This window comes from Phalangium opilio, unplaced genomic scaffold (genome assembly GCF_054372755.1).
Source record: "Phalangium opilio isolate 3A_F unplaced genomic scaffold, DU_Popi_V2 ptg000209l_1, whole genome shotgun sequence".
NCBI classification, from domain to species: domain Eukaryota; kingdom Metazoa; phylum Arthropoda; class Arachnida; order Opiliones; family Phalangiidae; genus Phalangium; species Phalangium opilio.
The window spans coordinates 3,420,742-3,435,977 of record NW_028324217.1 but is presented as its reverse complement, the minus strand read 5'-3'; the positions used below and the strand labels follow the sequence as shown (position 1 = coordinate 3,435,977).

Below are 15,236 nucleotides of genomic sequence, written 5' to 3'. Positions count from 1 at the left end.
TTTCTTTATGGGAAACCCGCATGGGTGACGTCACACCAGCGCTTCTGACAGCACTCTATACTACGTGTGTCCAGTGAACCCCCCCCCCTTTGAAAGGACATTGTCCACTGGAGTGCGCAAAAATAGTGTCGCATCTTCATAATCAAGCTAACAAAACTTATTTAAAAAAATTTATTGGTCAACTGTCCAGTGACCCCCTTAGTTTTTTAAAAGGTTATGGGCCATTTTAAAATATTATTGGACAATGGCCTTTGTCCTGTGCTTATTTCCGGCCCTGTAGGTGGTAGTCCGTTCGTATTCACTATCACGTGACATTACTCTATCAATTGTTAAAGCGCGGGAAATTTCAAAATTACTTATCTTCTGGAATTAATGGTTATAGTCTTAAGATGACGAATGTATCTTTATTATTGGGAACATTGAAAAGGTAAGTTTTTTTTCCCTAACAAGTTTTCTTATTAGGTGAAGATTGAATTAAATTACGGATTTGCAATAAATAGAACGAATAAGTTCTCGTTTTCGATATGTGTAAGGTAAGTTAAGGTCAGTGTCACTAGGGCGACGTCACTAGTATAACAACCTTTGAAGAAGCGGCTGGCTTTTACACATCAATCTTAAAAGAACATTTATCACTATTTGAGACTTAGAAGAGAGGCATTAAAAATGGGTTGAAACTAAAGGAAAGGTAACGCAGGAATGTTATTCGCTATTCACCCACTGTCCTATGAGTATGATTAGAAGAAGGTAATACTTCTCTTCGAGAGAAGTGTACCACAAAGCGGGGTAATTGAAACGTGATTCTATACAACATTCAAAAATAGTTCCCCTCATAATTACTATATCTATTAGCGCTGCTTAACTATTTGCCAAGGCGCATGCATGCGCTTGTTTGTTAATTTTTGCCCCACGTCAATTAAGACAATAAAGGCTTGTTGGTTAATTGATTGATTGCTGCATTGGGATTTAGTAAATACCAAAAACAGTTATAGTTAATTCACCCTAGCACGGTGAGCGATAGTTATATACCCATCTTAATTAAGTTTGATGAGCGGGATCGAGCAAATTAACAAAAAGGGTCTGTCTCCCTCGCCTGGGAATAATCATTCATGTTACATAACTAAAGAATATTAAGAGAGAATACAGAGTGTCATATCCTTCTTCAGTATTATCCCCTTCTGGTATGATAATACCCACAAATATCTACCACCACCCATGTGCCCATTACAATCGTGGCTACCGAACTGAGATAAAATTTTATATAGATAGATAAAGGAAAGGTGATAAAATTAGTCAAATATCGAGTTTCCTCGAATTAGCTATTTTGTTATTTTGTTTCATAGCGTAGGCGTCGCTTGAAAAGGTAATTTTTTGACGCAGACTGCATTGAAAGGGTCACAATATAAAAACTATCCCAGTAAAAAGTAAAAACAAGTTTTCTCAAATTGTGCCAAGTTCCAAAAACGTCCGTTTTCGCGGTCGGGGTCACTTTGGGAATTTTGGTTGGCCCTTTTTTCTCATGCATCATTCACTGAATTATTTTAAAACAATTTTTTTATGTAAATCCTTTGGGGTTTTTTTCTGTTTTGTTTCCATTATTGCTATGCCTAATTCGGTTATTAATTTTAATTCTCGAGATTGAAATGGATATTTCACATTGTTAAATTGAAGTGACAACAGTAAAAAAGTGTAAAATATTTAAATTTAAAAAAGTGTAAAATATTTAAATTTAAAAAAGTGTAAAATATTTAAATTAAAAAAAAGTGTAAAATATTTAAATTAAAAAAAAGTGTAAAATGTTTAAATTATAAAAAGTGTAAAATATTTAAATTAAAAAAAGTGTAAAATATTTAAATTAAAAAAATGTAAAATATTTAAATTAAAAAAGTGTAAAATATTTAAATAAAATCAAGTGTAAAATATTTAAATAAAAAAACTAGTGTAAAATATAGAAATAAAAAATAGCATTAAATTTCAATTAAGAAATAACGGAAAAGCACATATTCCCATAGACATAAATTACATTTCCTTGTATATTGTTAGAAAGTAACAACTAATGTTTACATACGTTACGCTTGACTGAAAAACACAATAGAAAAACCATGAAAGAAAACAATTACAAAACCTTTAAACTTCTGTATGCCTGCCTTATTCAGTTGTATTAGATATTAATTTAACACAAATTACGTTAGGAAATGATGAGATAATCACTACATATATTGTCCCTAAATCTCAATAAATACTATATTTAACTTCAGCTTAATCTCTACTGCCAAGTGATAATGGTACGGGGAAATTTTTTCAACTATATGCTTTCAAAGGAAAAGTTCAGGTAACATAACTGATTATACCTTAATTAAAAGAACGGATTTTTTTCTTTATATAAAACGGAATTAAATATTAAAAAATAAATAAATAAATTACCTCTTATTACAATTAGTACATTTAATTATCTCTCTCAGCCTGTGAGAATTCAACCAATCCGTAGGGGTAAATGTTACCTGAACTTTCCCTTTAAGTTTGTAGAAAGTGGGTTATAAAATGAGAGCGTTAATTATTCTACCCGTATTTAATTCGTAGTACAGACTTAAACTGATAAACGTACTTAAATTTAGGGTAAATTTCATTTAGTTTTAATACCACGTGTAAACGTGTAATCTTTCCAAGTTCATTCAACTCATCTTTTTTACGTTTATTTCAACGAATTTTAACAAAAAAGTTAACTTTCGGAGTTTGCGATGGCTGAAGTTGAAAAGACTTAAGTATTGTATTAGTGGGAGGTATTTTGTTGTTTTTGCCAGAGAACAACTTTGAAATGACTTTTAAAATCATGATATTAAAAAAAACCAACATTGAAGCTATTATGATAGGGGGTATTTACTATTTTTAGTTGTTTAAGATGGTTTTGTTCTATATAAATATTTAAATGGGTCTCTATTGCGTGTATTCAGTGTATTGTAGTTTTTACTGAAAAATTATTTTTATGAAAAGCAGTCTAAAATGTTTAAAGATGACACTTTTATTTTTTTTTTGTATTAAATTTATTTGATTTCAATATTAATGGATGTAAATGAAATTTTGCGAGCCCGTTCATGGTAAGCTTCAATATTGCGTAGTTTTTATAATCTGATCGGCGGCCATGTTTGAAAATGGTGGACAGTAATTTTAGACTTAACAGCTCGGTATAATAACTCATAATTTCAAACTACCAATTGCACATGCATTAATGAAATACTTTAAAATAGTTGTTGGGAAAATATTAGTTGAAATGAATGAATACATGGGTTAATTACAAACTATAATATTAATTAAGTCGCGTGTTATTACTTTTGTATTGTTTAAGAACCCTATTTAGGGTCATTCAAAAATTAAGTTGAATCGCTCAATACGCTCCCTCGCACGGTAAAAAATAGTAAAAGGCGATTTTTTAATGCGTGTTGAGAGGAAGCGAGCAATTTGAATTTAATCTTAACAGCGATCGTTGCGATATTTACGGAAAAATACTAGCCCTAAAACTAACCATAGATGTGAGGTATATCCTATTTTATAAGCATAAAATTCTGAAATGACGTATAGAGTGTACTTCAAACTGACTAATCATCACCAATAAATAATATTCACTTATTTATAATCCAAATTATCTTATTTAATCAAATCAAATTAATTTAATTTTTTGAAAGTTCAAAAACCAGGTAGAGTTTCTAATGTTTAATTACGTCCATATAATTGCGTTGTTGTCTGTCCATCAATTAAAATGCCACCCTAATGACAACAAATAAACAATGCCAAGGAAAAATAGAAGCGACACCAGGAATACCTCTCTAGAAGTCCCTGAAACTGTAATGCTAATAAACAGATATAATACAAGTTCATAAAACCAATTAAAGTATCAACATAAAGATTCCAGGTGTCGCTTATATGTTTACGTTACAGTACCCATAATAAATCTAGAAGAATTCGGTTCTTTCAAAAACTTAAATAAATTAAGAACTAGTACATTGACTCAAAAGTTCAGATATTATGCAACTATATTATAATTTGGGTTTTCTTTCAAAAAAAAAATAAAAATAAGATAATTTAAATTATTCGGTAATGAATATACAAGCTCAGCGAACTCTACTAATGAATAATGTATTAATTAAACAAAATTCAAAATAATTCCATACTCAGGAAAAACCTTTTTTCCACAATGTTAATTTTTGCAATGCTTTAAGTTTATCTATCAAATTAACTAGCGCAGTATACAAAAAGTTATAATAGTCTACTTGCATCTGAGTTTGTAACCCCTTTAGAATAACAAACGTGGTATTTCAAGAACCATGTTTTTTTGCCATACCTACGTCAGTTTATTTTAATTGGCCATTAAAATTTCCGACGTCTCGAATCGAATTTATAAGAATCAAAAAACAAATTAAATAATTCGAAATAGAAATAATTGAATTTTAATGTAAAATAGTTTTATATAATTTTATTTCATTACCGGACCCGTCTGATTTAAAGACTTGACGCTTCTTGGGAATTTCAAACGGAATTTTAATTAGCTTTGATACCGGTGTTATGTAAATTTTGATGTATGAATTAATTTCTGTTATATAATAATGCTATTTAACAGTAAGGTTAATGTTAATTAACGGTACGGTAATGATCGTGATTATAATTAGTGTTTTGTGGCGCGACTAATTGACAAAATACAGAGGAGCATCATGTTTAAAACACAGAATGCAATCACAAAGTTTCCAATACTTATTCGTTTTAAACATACTTGTAACCTTAGACGTAATAATGTTAGGAGACTCTGATATGATTGAGTGTGAATTTACTTTTGTATTGTTAAGGAACCCTTGCCTTTTCAGGTTAGGGCTATTCAAAAATTAATTTGATTTGCTCATCATGCTCCTTCTCACGGTAAAAAATAGTAAAAAGCGATTTTTTAATACGTTATAGGAAGAAGCGAGCCATTTTATGCTAATTTTTTCGGAAGTAGTTTTGGAATTTATGAAAAAATACTACCACTAAAACTGACCATACATGCGACGTATATCCCATTTTATAAACATGTAATGATCCAAAGACACATAACGTTTACTTGATACTAACTACACATAACTAATAAATAAAACTGACAAAAAATAATCAAGTTTTAATCGTTTTATAATTAGTAATATTGTAATTAAGAGTATTTTTAAGTTATTCAAAATTTAAGAAACAAGACTTTTCGGATGTCTGTCAGTAAAAATTATACCCACGTATCGCGGAGAGTGAGCTAAGAAATTAACCAAGCTTGACCAATGGTCAAGTTTTCTCTCCTCTCTCTATGGGCCTAAACTTCAACTAGTTCCAGTTTCTCACGACAACGGCGCTGAAGCTCGAGTCAAAAATTGAAATCCATAGAAACCGTTTAATGTAGCAATGTTAGCTTAGCTAAGGTGGTTCGTGATATGAAATTAATTAGGGTTACCTATTGAAAGTTTGTTGGGAAAAAGAAAATTAAAATTAGCCTATGGGTTAAAATTTTTTCAGGAAGTAATAACAAGCACGTGGGTTAAAAACACTTCCTCGTTGGCGGTTACTTTGGCATTTCCGATATTTGTGGCGAACTTTATTGAATTAATAAGTGGATTTAGGCGATAATAATTAATGTTTTAATAAGTACATGTGACCTCTTATGATATGGAATTACAAATAATTGTACTTATTTAATTCAATAAAGATTTACTGTTAGTAAATACTTCAAAAATTAATCTAGGCAAACTATTTTTGGGATATTTTTGCTACATCTGAGGCGGATATTTTTAAACATGGTGACGAATTAAACCCAAAAGACGACTAAGTCTGTCTACAGTGTACTAAATATTAGAGAAATGGCTTGAAACACCAAAATATTATTGAAATAAAAAATACTTCTTACATTTTTGGCCGCCATTTTTCAATATGGCGGAGGATTGGGATAATATTTCTTAGCGCGTTCCTACTATTTTGGAGTAACGTCCCTGCAAATTTTCATCCTTGTAGGTAAAACGGTTTGGGGTAGGTGTTGATTACAAGTCACTAAGTCATGGAGGACTAAAGGTACTGAGGCCTAATTTGTTTGGGGACTCCTTATTTGTTTCGTCCAAGGATGAGTACCTGCTCATTATTATGCAAGCTATAAAAGCGTCGTTTTTCAAAAACACCTAACCGTATTTATTAATGATCGTGGGGCTAGGGCTAGTCGCCCAGTCTTTATATAAAAATATCAAGAAAAACTGCGAGAATTATCTTTCATTGGCGTGGGTTCATGGTCAAAAATATTACCACTTTCTCTCTCCGCAAAAAAATAAACCCCCTAAACGACCTTGAGAAAGTTTGTCGGAAACAAGTTTGTCCAGCACCGGTACCATATTTGATTTTACTTCAAAAACTTAATCACGATTAAAAATGGGTTAATAGCTAAGTTGAATTAAAAGGAAAATCATGTAGTTTTTCGATGGATTCTTCTACTAAACATCAAAAGCCTGCTAGAGGTGATCTTGTAATTTATTCTCCTATTTTAATCCAAGGCTATGAGAAATCTAAACCTAACATAAACCTACCTCAAGTCTAACCTAAGCCTAACTTAAGTCTAATCTAAACCTAACTTAAGTCTAATCTAAACCTAACAAAACCTAACTTAAGCCTGATCCAAACCTGACTTGAGCCTAATCTAAACCTAACTTAAGCCTAATCCAAACCTAACTTGAGCCTAACCGAAATCTAACTTAAGTCTAACCTAAACCTAACTCAAGTCTAACCTAAACCTAACTCTAGTCTAACCTAAACCTAACTTAAGTATAATCTAAACCAAACTCAAGTCTAATCTAAACCTAACTTGAAAGACTAATCTAAACCTATCCTAAGCCTCATTTAAACCCAACTTAAACCTAACCCAAACCTATACTAAGCCTAACCCAAACCTACGGTAAACCTAACACTCAAAAAACAATACCTTCGCATTTTGATAAGACGAATTCGGAGTGAATCTAAAAAATCACACGGTTCATTAAATTTCACGAGCTGGGCCTAAGTCCCGGTATCATTATTAAGACCAAAATAATAATTGGAATTTCTAATACCCCCCTTATATTATAAAGTAACCCTTTCGCTTCTCAAAACGGCATTCACTTATCGTTCATATTCAATGTCAAGCGACAATGTCTTATCTTATTCGCCATACCTATTTCGAAGCTAATGATAACGCGTTCGAGAGAGAAAAAAGGCGAGAGATGAATTATTAAAAAACCTTAAACGAAATCATCAAGCTCGCTCGCCTTTTCTGAAATCTCAAAACGTGGTACGAATTTTAAACTTTAAGAGTCATGATTTTGGAGCACTGTTAAGATCTCCAGTTTGGTAACTAAAGGGTTGAAGGACAATTGCTCATAACTTTAACATAAAATGTAACTTAAGTTTCTTGAACCTTAATTATTAAATAATTTGCATAAAAAGACTTAGCAATGCGTTGTAGTTTAGTAAATTACCATAAGTTTATAAGATATGTTCTTTTCATAAGTATAACACTACCTATAGAAGTTCGTAATGCTAGAGACTTACAGCTCGAGCAAGAAGTGATCTCTAGTTTATTAGAGAGAAGGTATAAGATGCCTAAATATTCGGGCGCCATAGTCCCAGTCCCCCTTTCAAAATACAAGGGGGGGGGGACGTAAAAGGAGACCGCCGGGCTATTTCGCAGCCTCTCCTCAGTTGAAGAATACAAGTAATTTTTAGTTATTCGCGTCGCGCTGACGTGAGCTTTCAAGAACCAATGAGATGCTAATTTGTAATTTAGAGGTGGGGATTAACTCCGGACCTACGTTTGGACTGGAGATAAAAATGGAAATGAGGGCAATTTATACCTTCTCCCTAATAAACTAGATATCACTTCTTGGCTCGAGCTAGTTGAAAAACGACGGAAGCGAGAATTGAAGTACTACACTCGGTTAATTTTGCAGGACTTCCATCAAGGTCCTATTTAGTCTGTACTTACTATGCCCCAATTTGACAGCAGCGCCACCTCACTCACCAGGCGTATGTCGCTTTACCCTGAATCTATGACCTCCCTACTTCAATCACTTCAAAATTACAAGCTCCAGTTTCTAAGTTACCAGTGACAAACTTATCATGGAACATATCTTATGAACTTATGATTGCTGTTAGTACCTCAAAGTATTTAATCAAGAATTAAGCATAGAAGGTGCCATGAAAATTGAAAGCAAGAATTATTAAGAACAGTATGGGAATTAGACTCAAGAAGTAGAACTGTTATATAAGTATAATAAACACTTTCTAACGATATCGAAACCTCGAATAATTCATTAAGGTGGTACAGCACATACTCAACAAGCTCCAGTTAGCATTAAAAAACTTTGGAAAGCACAAACCGATGACATAAATTCTTCGAAAACAAAAATTGTTTTTACTTATACAGCATTATCTGTAGGAGGGGCTCGTTGCAGCTAGCTAAAAACTCAACGTAAGAAACTGTACATTTCAACATAAGAAAACGTATTAAAGTCCAGTATGATTTACAGGTTTTTAAGAATGTATTAAGGTATAGCGTTGAAACAAGGTCAAAAACTTCCTCTTGGAGTCGTTCGTATTTGCCAAAAATACCGTTGAGCCAGTTTTCTCCGCCAAACGTTTTCAAAAAAACCCCTGAGGCAAAATTAATACCGATTTTATGAGGAAAGCGAAAATGTAGGTTTTAAAAGAATCTATTAAGAAAGAATGTGAATTTCTTCTGATTAATTTCTAATTGGATGTATCTTTCGCACGAACAAGTGTAGAGATACGAGGTTTTGTCGTGTTTAAGAGAAAGCATCTGAATTACGATGACTTAAAAATTTTTAAGTTTCTAGGCACTTTTTTAAAAAAAGTTTTACCTTCAGGATTTACCGGCGCCACTTCCGATGTTTTCTTTTTATTGTGGTTTCAAGTTTTAATAAATTTTTTTAAGTTTTTGTTTGGTATCTTGCATCCAGTTTTGTTAGAAATAGCAAAGGTTTATAAGATATGTTCTGCAAAAGTTTGTCGATGGTAACTTAGAAACTGGAGCTTGTAATTTTGAAGTGATTGAAGTAGGGAGGTCATAGATTCAGGGTAAAGCGACATACGCCTGGTGAATAGGACCTAGATGGAACTTGGTCCTGCATGGAAAATTAATTAACTACCACCGAGTGTAGTTAGGACTTCAATTAACTCGCTTAATTCCGTCGTTCTCCTTCTCGAACTAGTTATCTCGAGTACTGCAAATCTCTCAGTAGCTTTACGAACTTGTATAGCTAGTGCCATTCATACTTATGGAAGGAACATATCTTGTAAACTTATGGTATTACCTAGCATTGACCAGTGCAGGAACCCCATAGCAAAGTATGACAATGATGGTATGATGGGCCAAAGACCAAATGCATATTTGTGATAGAGGTCAAAGAGCAAATGCATATTTGTGATAGAGGTCAAAGAGCAAATGCATATTTGTGATAGAGGTCAAAGAGCAAATGCATATTTGTGATAGAGGTCAAAGACCAAATGCATATTTGTGATAGAGGTTAAAGACCAAATGCATATTTGTGATAGAGGTCAAAGACCAAATGCATATTTGTGATAGAGGTCAAAGACCAAATGCATATTTGCATAAGATATGTTACATAAGTACCTATACTTCGTAATGGTAGTGACTTAAAGCTATGTTCTTCAACTACCTACAATTAATGGGCTTCTAATAAAAACTTGAAACATTATAAATTCTTTACGGAATAAGGACCAATTAATCATTAGATAATTACGCAATCAGTTTTAATTGCCCGACAATTTTCGTAGCATGCAGCGTACTGAATTTAATGTTGCAGGTGGCCTGACCGGACATCTTTGTTTTCCGAAAGCAATTAACATTTTTTCGTTGATAATTTTTAATTGCCTTTCATCTTTCCCGAGCGCCAATGCTCGTTCATCTTCGAGTTTACGAATAATCGTTGTATCCCAATTTTATGATAATTCGAGGTGGTTTTTTTTGTTCTCATAATGAATGGGAGGAATATCTAAAAGTTCAATCTTTCTTTAAAATTCTTTTGCATAACATAATCAGGGGAACGAAATTGTCGCTATTGTTTCCATTACAATACAACTTTAATTATCTTAGCTCGGCCTTCTAATAGGGGGCGCTATAGGTCATATTTAAATTAAACTTAATCGTATTCATTTTTGGAAGTTTCCTTAAAAACCTGAATAAGTTTGAGGTCTTTCAAATATGGTATTTGTTTTATTTGAGGTCATTTTCTTAACCCCCAGTTGGGGCTATTCGAAGATGAATTTGATGTTACCAGGGATAGAATTAATTTTAGAAGTAGGAATGGAGAACGGAACGGTTAGTATTTACTTTCAGTTCGACTCATGCCTATTCGAAGATGAATTTTATGTTACCAGGGATATTTTTAATTTTAGAAGTAGGAATGGAGAACGGAACGGTTAGTATTTACTTCAGTTATTCCGACTCATAGCCCACCCAGTATAGTATGGATCCCCTCCCTCCAACACGTAATGTAACGAAAAGTTTAAATTATCTTATTGGCTGTCTCACTTAAACTATACGTTTTGATGACGTTACTGACGGGGACGGCGAAAAATACGTAATTCCTTTTTATCTCTGTCGCTATGACCCGCCCCGCCTCTTCCATCATGACCCCCCCCCCCCCTGCGTCCCGTGGAAGGGGGGTCCGGGACTTTGACGCGCGCCCAGATATTACTCTGTTCTCCATTCCTACTTCTAAAATTAAATCTATCCCTGATGAAACTGAATAACGCGAAAACAGTGTCTCTTAGTGCAAAATGGAGATATAAATTACATTTTTGACTCAAATCGACAACCTTGTGAGGAATGCCTACCCCTTTTCTACGTCGCAAAGGTCTATTAGGGGTGGACCAGTTTAAGTGTGGTCCTTCCTTCTCTACCCAAGCTGAGTGTGAGAATGGATGAAGGTGTGTTCTAAGAATAAGAATTAAGAATGAGTTTAAAGTTAGGTCGAGATCCAAATACGTCAAACGTTTCTCCAATTGTGGATTGATGGAACCAACCCGGTTTTGTAAGTATAAGCAGCGAGAATCACGACCATCATTTGAAGAAAAGCACTCTCTGGAGATTAATCTCACTCAAATTAACAAGCACAAGTGTCCGTGTATACAGAGTGAGAGAATTTATTAAGCTGGTTTTCATAATTTCCATTTTTTTTATTTATTTATTTAATATAATTCCAATTTTATTTTCCTTTCTAAATTTGGTTAGGCCTATATCCCGTTTATGGTGGTAGGTATTAAATGATCTCAAAGAGGCGTCTGCTACGAATTTTTTTTTTTTTTTTGAGTATCCATCCAAATATTTGGGTCAGTTTGAACCAAAAAAGAAGTAGCCTTGTTTATGCGGAAAATTTTTTTTTTTTTCAATGTTAGATGTGTGATTGTTTTTAGTGTAATTTAATACTTGGGTTGAAATAATGTGCTAAGAAAGGCAGTAACTTAGTAATAGTAAATCATAGAGCCCTTTAAAATTGGGTGGGGTCTTAGTGTCGTCTGCTTGATTTAGGGTTAAAAAGGAACATCCGGTAATTGTGGACAACAAAGATGTTTGATAGAGCTTCAACGTTGCCAGTCCTGGATCAAATTTGAATTGTCCGTATAGGGACTTGGCAGTACTACGTCAGGCGCTAAAAACATACCAGGAGGAGGGGCTTATATAGCTTTCATTCTGTTAAAAAACATACCACAATGGCGCTGGGGGCGGAGTTAAGCCCTATTGTTTGAAGCCATTATCTTAAAACTTGTTCACTCTTAAGAAAACCTAGGTGGTCAACACACAGACTATTTCACCCCTTCGAAATGTCGAGAGGCTAAAAACTCTCGGATTACTTGTAACGACTGTCAAGGTCTCAATAAATTTGAATTAAATGTTTTGTTTTGTACTCGTCAACGCGTGTATTTTGTTTAACAATTACCTTCCTGTCCCAGAACTGGGAGTTGGGAACAGTGTCTTAATTCCTTTGTCCATCGAGACGTATCGAGTCTATTTCTTTACCGGCGGTGGTTATGCATGGACCGAAGTTTCAAAAACATTTATTTATGGAAATAAATATTCTAATATCCATATTTATTGTTTTAATGTCTGCATGATTACCCAACCCAAATATGGATAATCAACTTAGTAGCAAAGGTAAATACGAAAAACGGAAAGTGTACAGCTAGGAACTGGAAGAGTTACGGTGCCGCAGGTCGCCCATCTTCATTTCCACTCCATTTTCCCTGATTCAAGAAGTGATATCTATAGTTTATTAGGGAGAAGGTATAATATGCCTAAGTATTCGCGCGCCATAGTCCCTGCAGTCAGTCCTTCTTTCAAAATACAAGGGGGGACGTAAAAGGAGGTCGGGCTATTTCGCCGCCTCTCCTCAGTCGGAAAATACAAGTAATTTTCCTCATCATTCGCGTCGCGGTGACGTGCACGAGTTTTCAAGAACCAATGAGATGCTGGCTGGTTGTAATTTAGAGGCGGGGATTAACTCCGGACACACCTACGTCTTTTGGACTGGAGATAAATCTAGATTATAAATGTGGGGCGAATTTATACCTTCTCCCTAATAAACTAGATATCACTTCTTGCCTGATTTCTCCTTGGTATGACTAAAGTATTCATAAGCGAGTTTTAAATTTCTATAGTACACCACGAGGGGGTAGTTATTACGTTTTCGTTGCCTCAAGCCTGCACTCGCCTTATAATTTCTGTTACACTTTCCGTTTTTTCTATTTGCATTTGAAAGACTACTGATTCGTTAAATTATAATCGCAATTCGTACGTATTTTTTATGATTTGTCGGTTTAACCCATTTTCTTCAATTGATGAATTGAAGAGGCGCGAAAATCAAATATTGATTGGACACCACCATCAACCTACATCATTAACAATAGCCAAAACTATCTGACATATTTATAACAAAAGAAAATATTAATATTTTAAATATATTTTGAAAAATAAAATAATAATAAAAAAATAATTATTTCGGTTTTTCTAGATTTGAAAGTAATCAATATTTTTTCAAATTAAACCACACCTAGGATTAACAATTAATTTTAAATATATTAATAAATGATAAAGGATGTCACGTGATTGGTGTATACCGTCGGATTGTCCATAGCTTAAATCATAAGTTTAAAAGTGATATGTTCCGTTCCATAAGTATGAATGGCACTAGCTATACAAGTTCGTAATGCTACTGAGAGACTTACAGTCCTCGAGATAACTAGTTCGAGAAGGAGAACGACAATTAAGCGAGTCAATTGAAGTCCTAGCTACACTCGGTGGTGGTTAATTAATTTTGCAGGACCAAGTTAATTCCATCTAGGTCCTATTTAGTCTGAACTTACTAAGTTACCCAAATTTGACAGCAGCGCCCCACTCACCAGGCGTATGTCGCTTTACCCTGAATCTACGACCCACTTCAATCACTTCAAAATTACAAGCTCCAGTTTCTAAGTTACCAGAGATTAGCAAACTTATGGATGGAACATATCTTATTAACTTATGCTTAAATATAGTACATGATCATCAAAATTAGTGTCGAAAATGCACCGTACTTCATGAAACTAATGATCTGAAACCATACCGCTAAGTTCACTTAATACAAGTAGCTATAAGTACCTCGTTGAAAACTATATGCTTACTAATTAAAGAGTACAGGTATACTTAACCGTGTATCTAAAAGGGAAACTTTTACACAGAATATTTTATTAAAAGATAGTGATAGGGTTAAAGAATTAATAGTTCTCGGCTAGACCGCTAGACGTGAGGAGGCTTCAAATACAGGGTGTAACAGTACAAAAAGGGATGGTGGGTAATTATAGGACCGAAGTATTGTACATGAGTGGGATGCATGGATGCTGGTTCTATGGGAAATCAACTGAATTTAGAGAATCGAGAATGTTAAATGTAACTTCTATGACCAGCCCTTAGATTTTGATTGAGCCCCACAAGGGATGCATGCACCCCCTAACCCACAAGTTACGAATAAACATTGTTCAGAGTGTTTATGATTGGATGACCCCTTAATTAAATTAGAAATCATTGTCTGTTCAGTTCTTACTTATTGAATTTAAGGGGGCCATCCAATCATAAACACTCTGAACAATGTTTATTCGTAACTTGTGGGTTAGGGGGTGCAATGGTGCATCCCTTGTGGCGGCTCAATTAAAATCTAAGGGCTGGCCATAGAAGTTACATAACATATTTCATCGATTCACTCAAAATTCAGTTGATTTCCCATAGAACCATTCACGCATCCCACTCACTTACCTACACTTCGGTCCTATAATTACCCCCAAACCTTTTTGGAAGAACACCCTGTATTATTATTAACTTTTATCCTGGTACAGAACCAAACTTATAATTAATGCGTATGAATGTATACTTTATAAGATAAGAACTGAAGAAGATTCAAGGTGAACTCGCGCCAAAGGAGCGTACATTGCACGCGCGTTGCATTTCAACGCGCAAAATAAGAATTAACTCATGTCCTAAAGAAATGATAATAAATACGCTCCCATTTTTCCTTAAATTCAATTTCCCTTAATTAAGTTACAGAAGAAAGTTTTTCATCCTCGATTTTCTTATATTATAAGTGATATATTTCTCTGTTTATTGATAGTTTATGAACACTTTGGAGCGATATTGCTTTGGTTTTTTTAAGAGATACAAGTTATTCCTTTGAGTATGTGATAGCCCTATTTCTTCTCTACACAATGGTACTAAATTCTTGGGGTTACGACAATCAGGGCCCGAGTAATTAAGCAAAATGTTCACATTTATGTTCTGTACATGGATTAACATGGACACCTTTAACCCTGGTTCTATAAGAGATACAAGGAATTCCTTCGAGTATGTTATAGTCCTATTTCTCCCCTTTCCAACGATACCAAATACTTCAATACCCGAGTAATTAAGAAAAATGTTCATAAGCGTCATTTTTAACAAGTTAAGCTACAATATTAAGGAAACCATCACCATTTTATGATATTTTGAACCAACGGGTTGCTTAAAATTCGCCAAAATTTCAATATTATAACATTTTATACGATTTAAAAGGACTTTTGCCAAAAATATAGGATTTAATAGGACTTTTGCCAAAAATATAGGATTTAATAAGACTTTTGCCAAAAATATAGGATTTAATAGGGCTTTTGCCAAA

At 33.9% G+C, this 15,236-nt stretch overlaps 1 protein-coding gene and 2 non-coding genes across 3 annotated transcripts in view; all 3 read right to left on the bottom strand.

The window, feature by feature from the left end:
* Nucleotides 1-15,236, bottom strand: part of PGAP1 (GPI inositol-deacylase) — a 116,517-nt gene that overhangs the window by 375 nt on the left and 100,906 nt on the right. The window lies entirely within an intron of this gene.
* Nucleotides 3,340-3,454, bottom strand: LOC149618420 (U5 spliceosomal RNA). Its single transcript, XR_016375637.1, has one exon. It is a non-coding gene; the product is annotated as a U5 spliceosomal RNA (small nuclear RNA).
* Nucleotides 4,839-4,957, bottom strand: LOC149618419 (U5 spliceosomal RNA). The gene has a single exon (XR_016375638.1). It is a non-coding gene; the product is annotated as a U5 spliceosomal RNA (small nuclear RNA).